The 13,208-nt window shown below is 47.2% G+C and overlaps 1 protein-coding gene across 4 annotated transcripts in view; it reads left to right on the top strand.

Annotated features, from left to right (window-relative positions):
* Positions 1-13,208, top strand: part of NCOA3 (nuclear receptor coactivator 3) — a 449,566-nt gene that overhangs the window by 170,285 nt on the left and 266,073 nt on the right. The window lies entirely within an intron of this gene.

A 13,208-nucleotide genomic window follows, 5' to 3' on the forward strand; every position in this document is an offset into this window, starting at 1 on the left:
ATACCTGTTTGGATTATCAGTTATAATAAGCAAAATGTTTTCTATAAGTTTTGACATGGCCAATCTTATCTTTTGTGAGAACACAGTGCATGGTAGAGTGTGAGTAAAAGTTAATGTAGTGTGGCTACCGAGTTGACTACACTGTAATGGAGGTGCATGAGTTATAATAATTTGAATTTGTTGCATAAATTATAAATTAAAGGTATAAGTTTAAAAATCTAAGATGTAACTATAACTGAAGAATTTCTATTTTGAGCTTGATTTGTATAAAAATTAAATTTTCATAACTATCAATGATTTACCTGTTGATTTTTAATTTAAGAAATATTTAAATTGTAGAGTTTGCGGTCGTGGAGTGTGGTACAGTAAAGTAGAGTTGTCAATTTTGCTGTCGTAGACTAGTGTTGTGGAGTTATAGACAGTGGCGTGACAAACAGTGGAGGGTTGTACAGTGCAGTTCGGTATAGTGGAGTAGCTATTAGTGGAATGGCAGATTGTAGGAATGTAGAGGGGACTGAGTGGAATAACATTGTGTTACTGGTGTACTAGTGAGGTGGACTGGCATATAGTGGAATAGCATAGAGTGGCATAACATGGAGTGTCAAACACGTACGCAATAGCGTGGTGCGGTAGAGTTTAGTGCTGTAGCATGGAGTGATTTATAGAAGAGTGGCAGAGTATAGTAGCATAGAATGGTGAGATGTACAGAGTAATAGCGTACATAAGGAATGGCATAGAGGAAATAGCTTAGAATGTAGTGTCATAGAGTGGGGTTGCGTATAGACGAATTTGCCTAGAGTGTAGTGGTGTTGTACAGCAGAGTGTAACAGCCTACAGTGTATTCGCTTATAGTGGACTGTCATAAAATGGAGTGGGTTCAAATGTAATAGCATACAGCGTAGTAGTGTGGGTTGGCATGGAGTGGCATGCAGTGTAGTAACAACCAGATGTAGCCTCAAAATGTGTTAACAGTTGTAGATATCAAGTGGCAGGAAAATATATTATTTGGTGTGAATGTTAATTTTTGGTAGTATGCGTGAATAGTCTAATTTGTTTTAAAATATTTAGTTATATATTATGCTGAGGTTTACCGTGGTAGGTTTGTGATATACTGTGTATAATGCACACAAGGCAGTATTTGATAATCTAATGGCCAAAGGTAAGTCAGTCATGTAATTTGCAGCACATTTTATCTGTGTTATGGGTTAGAGTTATAGATGTGGACAAGTTGTAGGTTTTATTGTTCCAGTCTATACCACTTTATTAAGTGTTAATAGGTAGTAACATTTATTTATAGCTTTTTATACATTTGTACAGCAGTTTAGGAAGAACCGTGCGACTTGAACTTTTTCTTTGTTAAAAGTAGCATGTTAATTTGTAGGCATTACAGTAGTACTCTGTAGATTTTTTTTTTCTAATTTAAACATTTAACAAATTATTGATTCCACAGTAATCCTGAAGCAGTACCGCAATTCTCCTTACTTTTTTTTTTATATATCTATAGAATTTTATATGTATTTTTTCCTACCCATTACTACTTTATTAAAGTGCTAATAGTTAGGGGAAAAATATCTAACCTACCCCTATGCTTACATCTAAGGGTGAAACACTAAACACCGGCAAATTACCTAAAAACATGGCTTCCTTTAACTTTACCAAAGGCAGTCATTAGTCAATCACAAAAGGACTTGGCATTGAAATGTACCACATCCGTACTGCTGTACCAACGTAACAACAGATATTTAAATTTTCTTGGACCCTTATAACTTCGTAAGCACTTTATAACATCACTTGTAGTTCCAAAAAGAATCATCTAAACACTATGATTTATATTCATGGGAAGTTTTCTAAAAGACTTTTCAGCTGTTAATGCGCTGCGTTAAATACAAAAGTCTATGAAAAATACATTGTAGGGAAAAACAATGTGGTTTGGGACCCCCCTTTCATCTTTTAACACCCTTAACAATTCACCACGAAAATTTCCCATCATCACAAAAAGTAAAAAAATGCTGAAGATCTGGAACGTTTTGTGGAGATTCTTTCAGTGGGTGGAAAGTGATTAGGGAACACAAGTCAGAGAAATTATTATAGCTAGTAATCCTAACCATAACTACATAGTGACTACCGCAACTATGATCGATATAGATAAATCGGTATCTATATATATATATATATATATATATATATATATATATATATATATATATATCTTATTTGAGTTCCGGGCTAGGATTCGTATAATTATGTATGGCTGGGTTTGAAGGTGCTAGGTGTGTAGGGTTCTTGAGTTCCCAATTAGAACAAACGCTGCTTTTTTTAAAGTGATCACCTGAGGCTCCTGATGTCAAAGTTGATGACACTGGACCTCTCCCAAAATAATTCAATCTATAAATATAGGCCTAGAACATTTTGGAGTGGAAAAATCTCTCTGGGATTAAGTAAAAAAATATATATATCTGTGCGAGATGGTGTATGGTTGGCTATAAGTTGTAATTGTGTAATTCAGATGTAGAATGATCGAAGTAACATTGAAACTCATTTGGACCTCAGTGCTTTGTAGAGTTAATTGACACCCCAGTTCTGGACTCTGTATTTAAATCAAGCACATTAGAAAGCTCATTCACTGTCTGTTACGAGACTTTGTGGCCTTGCCAAGAACATACTGGTGCTTGGAGCTAGCCCTCTGCTTACCATGATTGGCTTTTCACTTATTTGAATGCTTCTTATTTGTGTTGCAACTTGTCAATCTAGTTTGACTCTCTCACATTCCCTAGCCCTTTTACCATCCATCTTGACTGGCCACCTTCTATGCTTCCATTGCTTGCTTTTCACATCCTACTTTTTAGGTCTCACCTAGGCAGTGCATGCACGGTCTCTTCGAGACATGTTGTATCCAGAATATGACTTGGAGAACAGCACATCTTTTTAATTGGTGCCTCTTTCTGTCCTTTGGAAATGCTGGGATACACTTAGTAGTCCCTCCTTTTGGACTTTTGTATCCTCCCTTGAAGACTTCCCCTGTTACATGTGCTCTTACTCGTCTGGGTTATTTAGAGAACATTGAAAGCACCCTTTTCTTTTTGTTGGCCTGCCTATGCTGCTCATCAAGTGTTTTTCTTTACTTCACTTCTGGCAGCTTAATTTGCCCTGCAACCCCCCCCCCCCCCCCCCCACCTCTCCCACAACACTGCTTGCCTGCCCCATCACCTTTACGAGGTCTGCTTGTTTTTTCTTTTAATTTTAAATTACCGCTTCACACTTAATCTTCCTATGCTGTCTCTCCCCAACCCCGCCTCTCCTACATAACTGCTTGCCCGCCCCTCCAAAATCACCGCTTTCCACTTTTTGTTTAAATTAGTAGAGCTTGGGCACGGAGGGAGATTAAGTGATTTGCCAAGAATCACAGAATGTTGAGCCGACTCTGAGGCTCGAACACAGATCCCCAGCTTGAGTCGGCAGCTCTGACCGCTGCATTACATCCTCTACCTCTGGGGATAACATGCTACAGAATAACAGCTCTGAGCCTGAACAGAAATTAAACCGGTTTGCTACAGCTCACCTTGCTTCTGCACCAATTCCTCTTTTTCCCAAGACTCTATCTGCGCAGTGACCTAAGCGCTCCTTTCTTATTGCCATTACCCAGCCTCCGCTACCAGGAAGCATGAACAAAACACAAACAACTCTTGCACACGCAGGATTCAGAGGCACAGAAGAGGAACACAGTAACTTTTTACTCGCCTGCAGGAGGTGCTGTCTGCTGGTCAGAATGTTAAATTCTCAGCTGCAGCTGGAACGAAGCTCGCATGCTCTGCCGTTCTGCGAGCTGCTACCGGCCTGACCGTATGACGAGGACGCCTCATCCGTAGGATAGATGGTGAAATACTCCCGTTCTGCGAGGAACACGCCAACTTCCATGAAGCTGCCTGGATTATATTACTGGTGTGAGGGCAAGTTATTACATTACACAGAAACACAACTACACAAAGCCCACACCACTTTTCCTCTTAGATTTGTGTCTGCGATTGTTGAACATAGCTGAGAGAACTCTCATTGGCTGATAGGCTGCCTTCAAATCATCAGATGTTTTGCTTAGAATTGATAAGTTTAAAAAAAAAAAGTCTACACTATTTCAGCAAAAGGGGTGAATGTAAAAGGCTGCATTTTTGTGTAGGTAAAAAAAAAGTAGAAGAAAAGGCGCCTTGCATTTTGCACCTTTGCTCCCCAGATTGACTAACATTCCTCTTCCAACTTAGTCTGTCATCGACGCAATTTCCTGCGTCAGAGTTCTATGACTGTCTACCAACAGTTATACTTTTTGGGGCACACACAATTTAGATCATCATATATATTTCAATAAATTATATTTCAATAAACACGGAGATATTCTTGTCTTGACTTTTGGGTTTATTTTCTGACTTTTTCCACCAGTCTCCCTCATGTCCTTCTCTCCTGCACTCTGTGTTGCTCATTGTCACCCTTGTGCTTCCCCTCTGTATGTTGCTCACGTCCTCCCTCTGTTGCTTTCTGGTATGCTTCTTCTCCACCCCATCAGTGTTGTACACCCTCTTTCATGGTCACCCATTGCTTCTCCTCCCCTGCCGTTCATGTTCCTTTGCCTCACCATCACTTTCTTTGTTGCCTATTGTTTCTCACCCCTCCAGGCTGCGCTCTCCACAACCTGCCGCCTCGGGGTGTCCTCTCCACAACCTTCCGTTTCGAGGTTGCCCTCCCCACAACCCACCCCCTGGGTTTGTTCTCCCCATAACTTTAGCCCTCTGGGTTTCTCCCTGCCACCCACACTTTTTAATTTGCTGATGCAACTGTAAACAAAAAGGATACCGGCATCTGCTTCATAGTGTGGGATGTGCGTACGTGGTGTTAGTGCCTACACTACACAATGACACATCTTGCCACATGATAGCTGTTCCCTCCCTCGTGTATCTGTGTTGAATTGCGTTGGGGTTGCTGTTCTGTCTACACACCATTGACAAAGCCAGTAGGTCCCAAAGGCTAGACCGATTTGGTTTGCCAATGCTTGTTTACCGATTTATTTTAACGCCTAGATTACTAGCACTTGTAGATGACCCTTAACCATGATTACGACCTTGGAGAGTCGAATTCATTCAGGAGAATGAAATGCAATGTGTATCGGGGGTGTAGGTGGCCACGCTCGGCGCTCTCTTCTTGAATTGTATTTCCACATATGCATATGTAATAGATGAATGGGCTGGGCTGTAAGTGAATTCCCTTTCTTACCTTCATTATTTTGAGATGTTTTTACTGTGTTAAGCACGTAGTTAATGTAAGATCCTTGGAAACCACTTGTCTTAGATCTATTTGTAAATTGCATCTGGGTCATTTACGTTGGATTACGTTGCCATTTCGGCTGTTTATTTTCTTAGTGTTATATGCCAATTTATGCGTGTTCCCTTTCTCGTAGGCAAACCAGGATTTATTTATAGATAGATGTATAAAGAATAATGTGACTGTCACTTTACTACTGTAATAACCGTGTGCCATCTAGTGGGCATTCGATGACTTGCGGCTAGTTTTTTTAGATAACCCGATGCAGCTACATATTATTTGGTAGGTTTTTATCCGGTCACACATGCCTTTTCACTTTTTCCAAACTACAAAAATCGCTCCATTTGATTAAGGTACAATTTATATATTCTAGAAGCGGATCCTGCATTGCTGAAACTTCTACACGGCTGATATATTTGTTTACTGACTTAAAGTAGCCTGGTTAGGATATCCTCCTATTTTTTTGCCATTGCTAATAGATGTGTGCCCAGCTGCAAAGAATAACTGGTTAGCTAGTATGCCGATAAAGTAACTTCCAAGCTGTGCTTCAAGTGAGCCTTTATTTTGCCAATTCAATCATATATGTTGCTGGTTTAATTTGCAGTCTTTCGGATCTGAAATTAAAATTACGACATTTTTGGAAAATGTGGTCCTTTTTCCTTCTGGAGACTTGAGTTTGCTGTTTGTTGCAGCATGAGAGGGTAATGGGTCACCGAGGAGGGCCTGTTGATAGCTGTAAGGGAACTATTCAAGGGTATTGGCTATAAAATTGATCTCATTAGTAAATGAAATAATGAGCTGAGCTAAATGAGGCTGGTCCTTGATACAAAATGATCTCGCGTTTAGACTAGAGGACTGTCGTGGGTATTCGCAATTGGTAGTTATTGTCTTTGTGTTCTTCTTTTGCACTATGCACGTTACCACATCATCTTAATGTATTTTTGTCACCATGCCTGTAAATCTTGCACAGGAAATGTCCTCTGAGAAGCCAAGTCATAAAGTAGTAAGTACTGTTTAACACATTTCCGGACCGGTTTTACCATTTGTGTGTAGATGACGGACGTGTCTACATTGCAATTAAACCATTGACGTCTTTGAAGTATTTATCTTTGGAACACTATTTCAGTGGTTCATAACCTCTGGTCCGGGGATCCCTGGGGGTCGGTCGGTGACGCATACTCGGAATGTCCTTGACTTCTTAGAAAAGTGAATAATATTAACAGATTAATACAATTATGTAATTAAAGAAGCATAGTGTTAAATTGAAGTTTTAAAACGTTCTGTAAATGTGACAATTTGAAATAGGAGAATCAAAATAAAAGTTGGTTATAGCAGAATAATTTGTGGTAGCCTTTCAAGCTCCTCAATGTATAAGAAAGCTGATTTGTGACCTCATGAATTTAGAAGAGCTCAAATGTTCCCGTAACATTTTAGATTTATCTCTTAGATTTGTATGTAAATCTAAGTAAAATATTTATTCATTCGTGTATCAAAATATCCCTCTATCAATACTATGGAATTCCAGCATACAACAGACACAAAAAACAAGAAAGGAAACTCTCTCCCCCATCTCTCTCTCCCCCATCTCTCTCTCTCCCCCATCTCTCTCCCCCATCTCTCTCCCCCATCTCTCTCTCCCCATCTCTGTCTCTCTGTCTCTCTGTCTCTCTGTCTCTCTGTATCTATCTGTATCTGTATCTGTCTCTGTCTCTGTCTCTGTCTCTGTCTCTGTCTCTGTCTCTGTCTCTGTCTCTGTCTCTGTCTCTGTCTCTGTCTCTGTCTCTGTCTCTGTCTCTGTCTCTGTCTCTGTCTCTGTCTCTGTCTCTGTCTCTGTCTCTGTCTCTGTCTCTGTCTCTGTCTCTGTCTCTGTCTCTGTCTCTGTCTCTGTCTCTGTCTCTGTCTCTGTCTCTCCCTGTCTCCCTGTCTCCCTGTCTCCCTGTCTCCCTGTCTCCCTGTCTCCCTGTCTCCCTGTCTCCCTGTCTCCCTGTCTCCCTGTCTCTCTGTCTCTCTGTCTCTCTCTCTCTGTCTCTCTCTCCTCATCTCTCTCTCTGTCTCTGTCTCTCTCTCTCTCCTCATCTCTGTCTCTGTCTCTGTCTCTCTCTCTCTCCTCATCTGTCTCTGTCTCTGTCTCTCTCTCTCTCCTCATCTCTGTCTCTGTCTCTGTCTCTCTCTCTCTCCTCATCTCTCTCTCTGTCTCTGTCTCTCTCCTCATCTCTCTCTCTGTCTCTGTCTCTCTCTCTCTCTCCTCATCTCTCTCTGTCTCTGTCTCTCTCTCTCTCCTCATCTCTCTCTGTCTCTGTCTCTCTCTCTCTCCTCATCTCTCTCTCTGTCTCTCTCTCTCTCTCCTCATCTCTCTGTCTCTGTCTGTCTCTCTCCTCATCTCTCTCTGTCTCTGTCTCTCTCTCTCTCCTCATCTCTCTCTGTCTCTGTCTCTCTCTCTCTCCTCATCTCTCTCTCTCTGTCTCTGTCTCTCTCTCTCTCTCCTCATCTCTCTCTCTCTGTCTCTGTCTCTCTCTCTCTCTCCTCATCTCTCTGTCTCTGTCTCTGTCTCTCTCTCTCTCTCCTCATCTCTCTCTCTCTGTCTCTCTCTCCTCATCTCTCTGTCTCTGTCTGTCTCTCCTCATCTCTCTCTCTGTCTGTCTCTCCTCATCTCTCTCTCTGCCTGTCTCTCTCTCTCTCTCCTCATCTCTCTCTCTAATATATATTTAGATATTTCAAGTCACACCTCCCTGCCCATGAGCCCAATAGTTCCGGAAGTTTTATTCATTTTGTAGACCAATTGTTCTCCTGTGCTACTCGTAGCTGCAGCAATCATTTGTTTGGCTGTAGTGTGTGGTTGGCTCAAACCTATCCATTTACTTGGCTTTTGGAAGCCTAGTAGCTTTCCATCTTTGCCTACAAATGGATATTCCAATATCCCTACTTAGTTGGATATATCATGTAAAATAGTTGAGTTTAGGGTGGGTTCAATCTGTCAGTTATTTCACTTAATTTACACCAAATCATTGCCCTGAATAATTTTATAGCCACACAGTCCCTTAGAACATAGTATGCCGCATGAAATGTTGTTACACCTCCTTCAGTTCTCATTCTGTGTGACAGGTCATTATGGTACCGTTTCTTAAACTAGCCATTCAATAGTTAAACATATAGATATTTGCATCATGATTGGCCGTGCAGTCTCCCAGAGGGTATTCCTTCTGCAAAAAATGTACTAGTAAACTTACCTCTGCTTCCATTGATTTGGGATATAATGGGGTAATTGTGGCACTGTGTAGGCCAGACACGAATTACTGTTTGGTGCCCAAATGTTTGCATACTGGGCATTAGGTGATATTTATAATTGTGTGATCCCTGCTTTAGAGCAACTTACCACACTTGTAGTATATCGCCCAATTGAAAATGTGGGGGTAAGTCAAATTCAGCCTGTTAAGGAGGGTATCTGAAAGAAACACGTTAGATTCCTCACCTTAGAATATCCCCAGGCGTCAGACTGGATCTGGAAGATTTTTGTAGCAGTACCCCTTGCGCGTCGCTAGGCGTCGTCTGCGGCTCCGCGTCTGTCGTCGGCGTCGTGCGCCGGAATGACGTCGTCTGAGTACTTAGATGCCGCCCTCGCGCGCTGACGTCAGTTCTTTTTTCCGCGCCAGTAAGCGCTGATCCGGGAGGGCTACCCCTTTAGTCAATTTTTGACTAACTTTTTCGACTCTTTTTGGTCACTTCTCAACTCTGGTGCTGGTAGGATGCCTGGTTTCAAGGCCTGCGACGACTGTCACTGACTGATGTCGGTGACCGATCATCACCGCCGGTGCCTGTACTGCTTGGGCCTCGACCACGACACGGAGTCGTGCTCCGATTGTATGGCCCTGATTTCGAAAGCTAGGCGGGAGCGGTCCCGCAAGCTTCTCGAGCTTCGCCACTCTGTTCCGCGCCCCTCTCGATCCCGGTCCAGGAGGAGGTCCAAGGATCGGTCGCGGAGCCGCACTCTACATCGTCGCTCGTCTGGTTCAAAGTCTTCGGATAAGTCGAAGCACTCCAAGAAGTCCAAGAGGCGACACCGCTCTTCGGACTCCCCTCGCCGGTCGCGCGACTCGGCCGAGGGTCCGGGTGGCTCCACCCCCGCGGCTCCGCAGGAGTCGCAGGCGCCGCGCAAGTCCCCATACCCGCCGGTCCCTGGGACTGACGCGACGCCGGCGGAGGTCAGTGCCTTCCTGTCGGCCATGAGGAGCCTGGCCCCGCCGTCGACGCCCGCTGGCACGCCTTCGGGCCCCGCGGACTCGACTGGGCGACCTCGCGTGCCGGCGGCTCCGGCCCCAGCACCGTTGGAGGCTCCGGCCCAGACGCCACAGGTCCCCGAGGGGCCCGAGCCAGGGCCCCCGTCGACGCCGGTCGACCTAGTCACGCCTCCTCCGCCGGCGCCGACACCGGTACCACCCCCGACTCCGGTCAACGTCGATCCCCGGTTCAGCCCCTGTCCGGTCCCGACGCCGATGCGGCGTCGTCCGACGCCGCATCCGACGCCGCTAGATACACATATTGTCTATCGACCGGCTCCGATCATTCCTCCTGTTTACCAGGAATCGGATGACTGGTGTGAATGGTTTTTCTGTGGTGCTGCCCTCGGGCTTGAGCTGCCTGCCGTGGCTGTGAGGACTAACATCCTCACTGAGGTGCTTCAGTCTGCCGCATGCTCCACTGAGCCTCTGCTGCAATTCAATGAGTCCCTCACTGACGTTCTGCAGGGCACCTGGTCCAAGCCCTCCACAGTCCCCCTTGTGGATAGGAACGTTGCCAGGCGCCACCCCCCTGCTCCGGGCGACCCCCAGTTTTCTGTCCCAACACCCCACCCCGAGAGTCTGGTTATCCAGGCCTCTACCTCCCAATCCTCCTTCCCGTCCGCTCCTCCGGACCGGGATTCCAAGAGACTGGAACAGTTCGGTAAGAAGCTGTTCTCCTCGCTCAGTTTGGGCCTGCGGTCTTTAAACACCGCCTGTCTCTTGGACCGTTATTCCCACTCTCTGTGGGATACGGTGGAGGACGTGCTGCCACTGTGCCCGGAGGAGGCCCGGGCGCGGCTTTCCTTGGCTCTGGCCGATGGGAGAGATGCAGCGCACCATGCAATCCGATGTGGACTCGACACTACGGACTCGCTGGGTAGGGCGATTTCTACTACGGTGGCGCTTTGACGTCACGCCTGGCTGCGGTCCACTTCCTTTTCAGGGGATGTCCAGAGCACACTCATGGACATGCCTTTTGATGGCGCTCGCCTTTTTGGTGAGAAAGCGGACAGTGCGCTGGCTCGCTTCAAGGACACCCGGGCTACGGCCACGTCCTTGGGCCTCTCGGCCCCGCGGCCACAAACTTCCGCTTTTCGCTCCTTTCGTGGCAAAGTAAGGGGCACCTCCTCACGTCCGCCTAGCCACCGGCCGCAGAACCAGCCTGGTCGCGGATGTGGTTTCCGCCGAGGCAGTACTGGAGGACGACGCGGTCAGTCCACATCCACCCCGGCAGCATCTGCCTCAAAGCCTTCCTAGTCCGTGCTTTCAGGCCCATTCCTCGCCAATGGGAGGCCGGGTTCGCCATCACCTGCTCCACTGGCGTACCATTACTTCGGACAGGTGGGTGCTGCAAATCGTCCGAAGGGGCTACTCCCTCCCCTTCGAGACGACCCCTCCAGCCATGCCACCGCAGCACCACCGTATCTCGGAGAATCATTTGAATCTTCTGCAAGAGGAAGTTTTGGCCCTCTTGGCCAAAGAGGCCGTAGAGCGCGTTCCGAGCCCAGAAGTAGGTTGTGGTTGTTATTCCCATTACTTTCTGGTTCCCAAGAAGGGCAAAGGAGGCCTACGCCCTATCTTGGACCTCAGGAACGTCAATGCCTTGCTCCGGAAAGAACGGTTCAAAATGTTGACTTTGGCTCAGGTTCTAGCTGCCCTAGACCCTGGAGACTGGATGGTAGCGTTGGACTTGCAGGACGCATATTTCCATATCCCCGTCCTGCCGGCCCACTGGCGTTACCTGCGGTTCACGGTGGGTCAGGAGCACTTTCAGTTCACCGTGCTCCCCTTCGGCCTTACCAGTGCCCCTCGGGTGTTAATGAAAGTGATGGCGGTGGTCGCAGCTCATCTGCGCAGATCGGGGGTTCCGGTCTTCCCCTATCTCGACGACTGGTTGTTGAAGGCGGGCTCGCCCCAGACAGTCGTCTCCCACCTCCAGACTACGGCGGATCTCCTGCATTTGCTGGGGTTTTCCATCAATGTGCCGAAGTCACACCTGAGCCCCTCTCAGAAGCTCCTCTTCATTGGAGCGGTTCTCGATTCGGCGCATTTCTGGGTTCATCCACCGGAACAGCGGGTCCGGGATATACAGGCCCTGATTCCCATCTTTCGGCCTCTATCCTGGGTTTCGGTCAGGCTAGTGTTGCGGCTTCTGGGGCTGATGGCCTCCTGCATCCTACTAGTGCATCACGCCAGGCGGCGCATGCGGGCTCTGCAGTGGGACCTGAAGTTTCAGTGGGCCCAGCATATCGGCAACCTGTCCAACCATGTCTTGATCTCGGAGGGCACTGCACAGCAGTTGCAGTGGTGGCTCACGGACCACGATTGGGTCATGGGCAAGATACCTCTCCCTACCCCTTCCGGAGCATGTTGTAGTGACTGATGCGTCCCTCCTGGGATGGGGTGGCCATTTGGGAGAGGCGGAGATCAGAGGCCTCTGGTCTCCGGCGGAGTCTCGCCTCCACATCAACTTGTTGGAGCGGAGAGCGATTCGACTTGCACTGAAAGCCTTCCTTCCCTCTGTCCGGGGAAGTGTCGTGCAGGTGTTCACAGACAACACCACCGCCATGTGGTATTGCAACAAACAGGGCGGGGTGGGGTCGTGGACCCTTTGTCAGGAGGCTCTGCGCCTCTGGACATGGCTGGAACACCAGGGCATCACCCTGGTGGTTCAACATCTGGCAGGCTCTCTGAACGCCAGAGCAGACTAACTCAGCCGCCGGTGCATGATGGATCACGAATGGCGTCTGAACTCCGAGGTGGCGCAATGTCTCTTTCAGCAGTGGGGAGAGCCTTGGTTAGATCTATTCGCCACCGACGAGAACGCGCAATGTCAGCAGTTCTGCGCGTTGGAATTTCCAAGGCGGCACTCGCTCGGCGACGCTTTTCGTCGCGAGTGGAGTTGCGGTCTGTTGTACGCCTTTCCGCCTATACCTCTTCTGCCCAGAGTGCTGAAGATCAGGTGCGACCGGGCCCAAGTCATCTTGGTGGCTCCGGATTGGGCACGAAGGTACTGGTATCCCGAGCTACTCAGTATGTTGACCGATCCTCCGATACGTCTGCCCCTTCGGGAGGATCTTTTGTCGCAGCAGCAGGGGACGGTCCTCCACCCGAACCTGTCCAGCCTCCACCTCCATGCTTGGAGATTGAGCGGCGACAGTTGATGCCATTTGACTTGCCTCCTGAAGTCTGTGATGTCATTCTGGCAGCCAGGCGTCCCTCCACAAAGACGGTATACGCCTGCCAGTGGAACAAGTTTGTGGCATGGTGCACAGCAAAGGCTGTGGATCCCCTTTCCGCCCCTCTTTCGGAGGTTCTCCTCTTTCTTCTTTCTTTGGCCCGGCAGGGCTCTGCCCTGGGCACCTTGAAAGGTTATCTTGCTGCCATCTCTGCCTTCTTACGGCTTCCTGATCAGCCCTCTCTTTTCAAGTCCCCTGTAGTGTCACGCTTTCTTAAAGGCATTACTCGCACGTTCCCTCCTGTCCCTTTCGTAATGCCTCAGTGGGACTTGAATCTTGTCTTCACATTCCTGATGTGCGCTCCCTTTGAACCTCTTCACAATTGTCCTCTTCGTCTTCTCACTCTTTTTTTTTTTTTTTTTTTTGAAACCGTTTATTACAAAATTCA

This window comes from Triturus cristatus, chromosome 7, assembly GCF_964204655.1.
Source record: "Triturus cristatus chromosome 7, aTriCri1.1, whole genome shotgun sequence".
Classification (NCBI taxonomy): domain Eukaryota; kingdom Metazoa; phylum Chordata; class Amphibia; order Caudata; family Salamandridae; genus Triturus; species Triturus cristatus.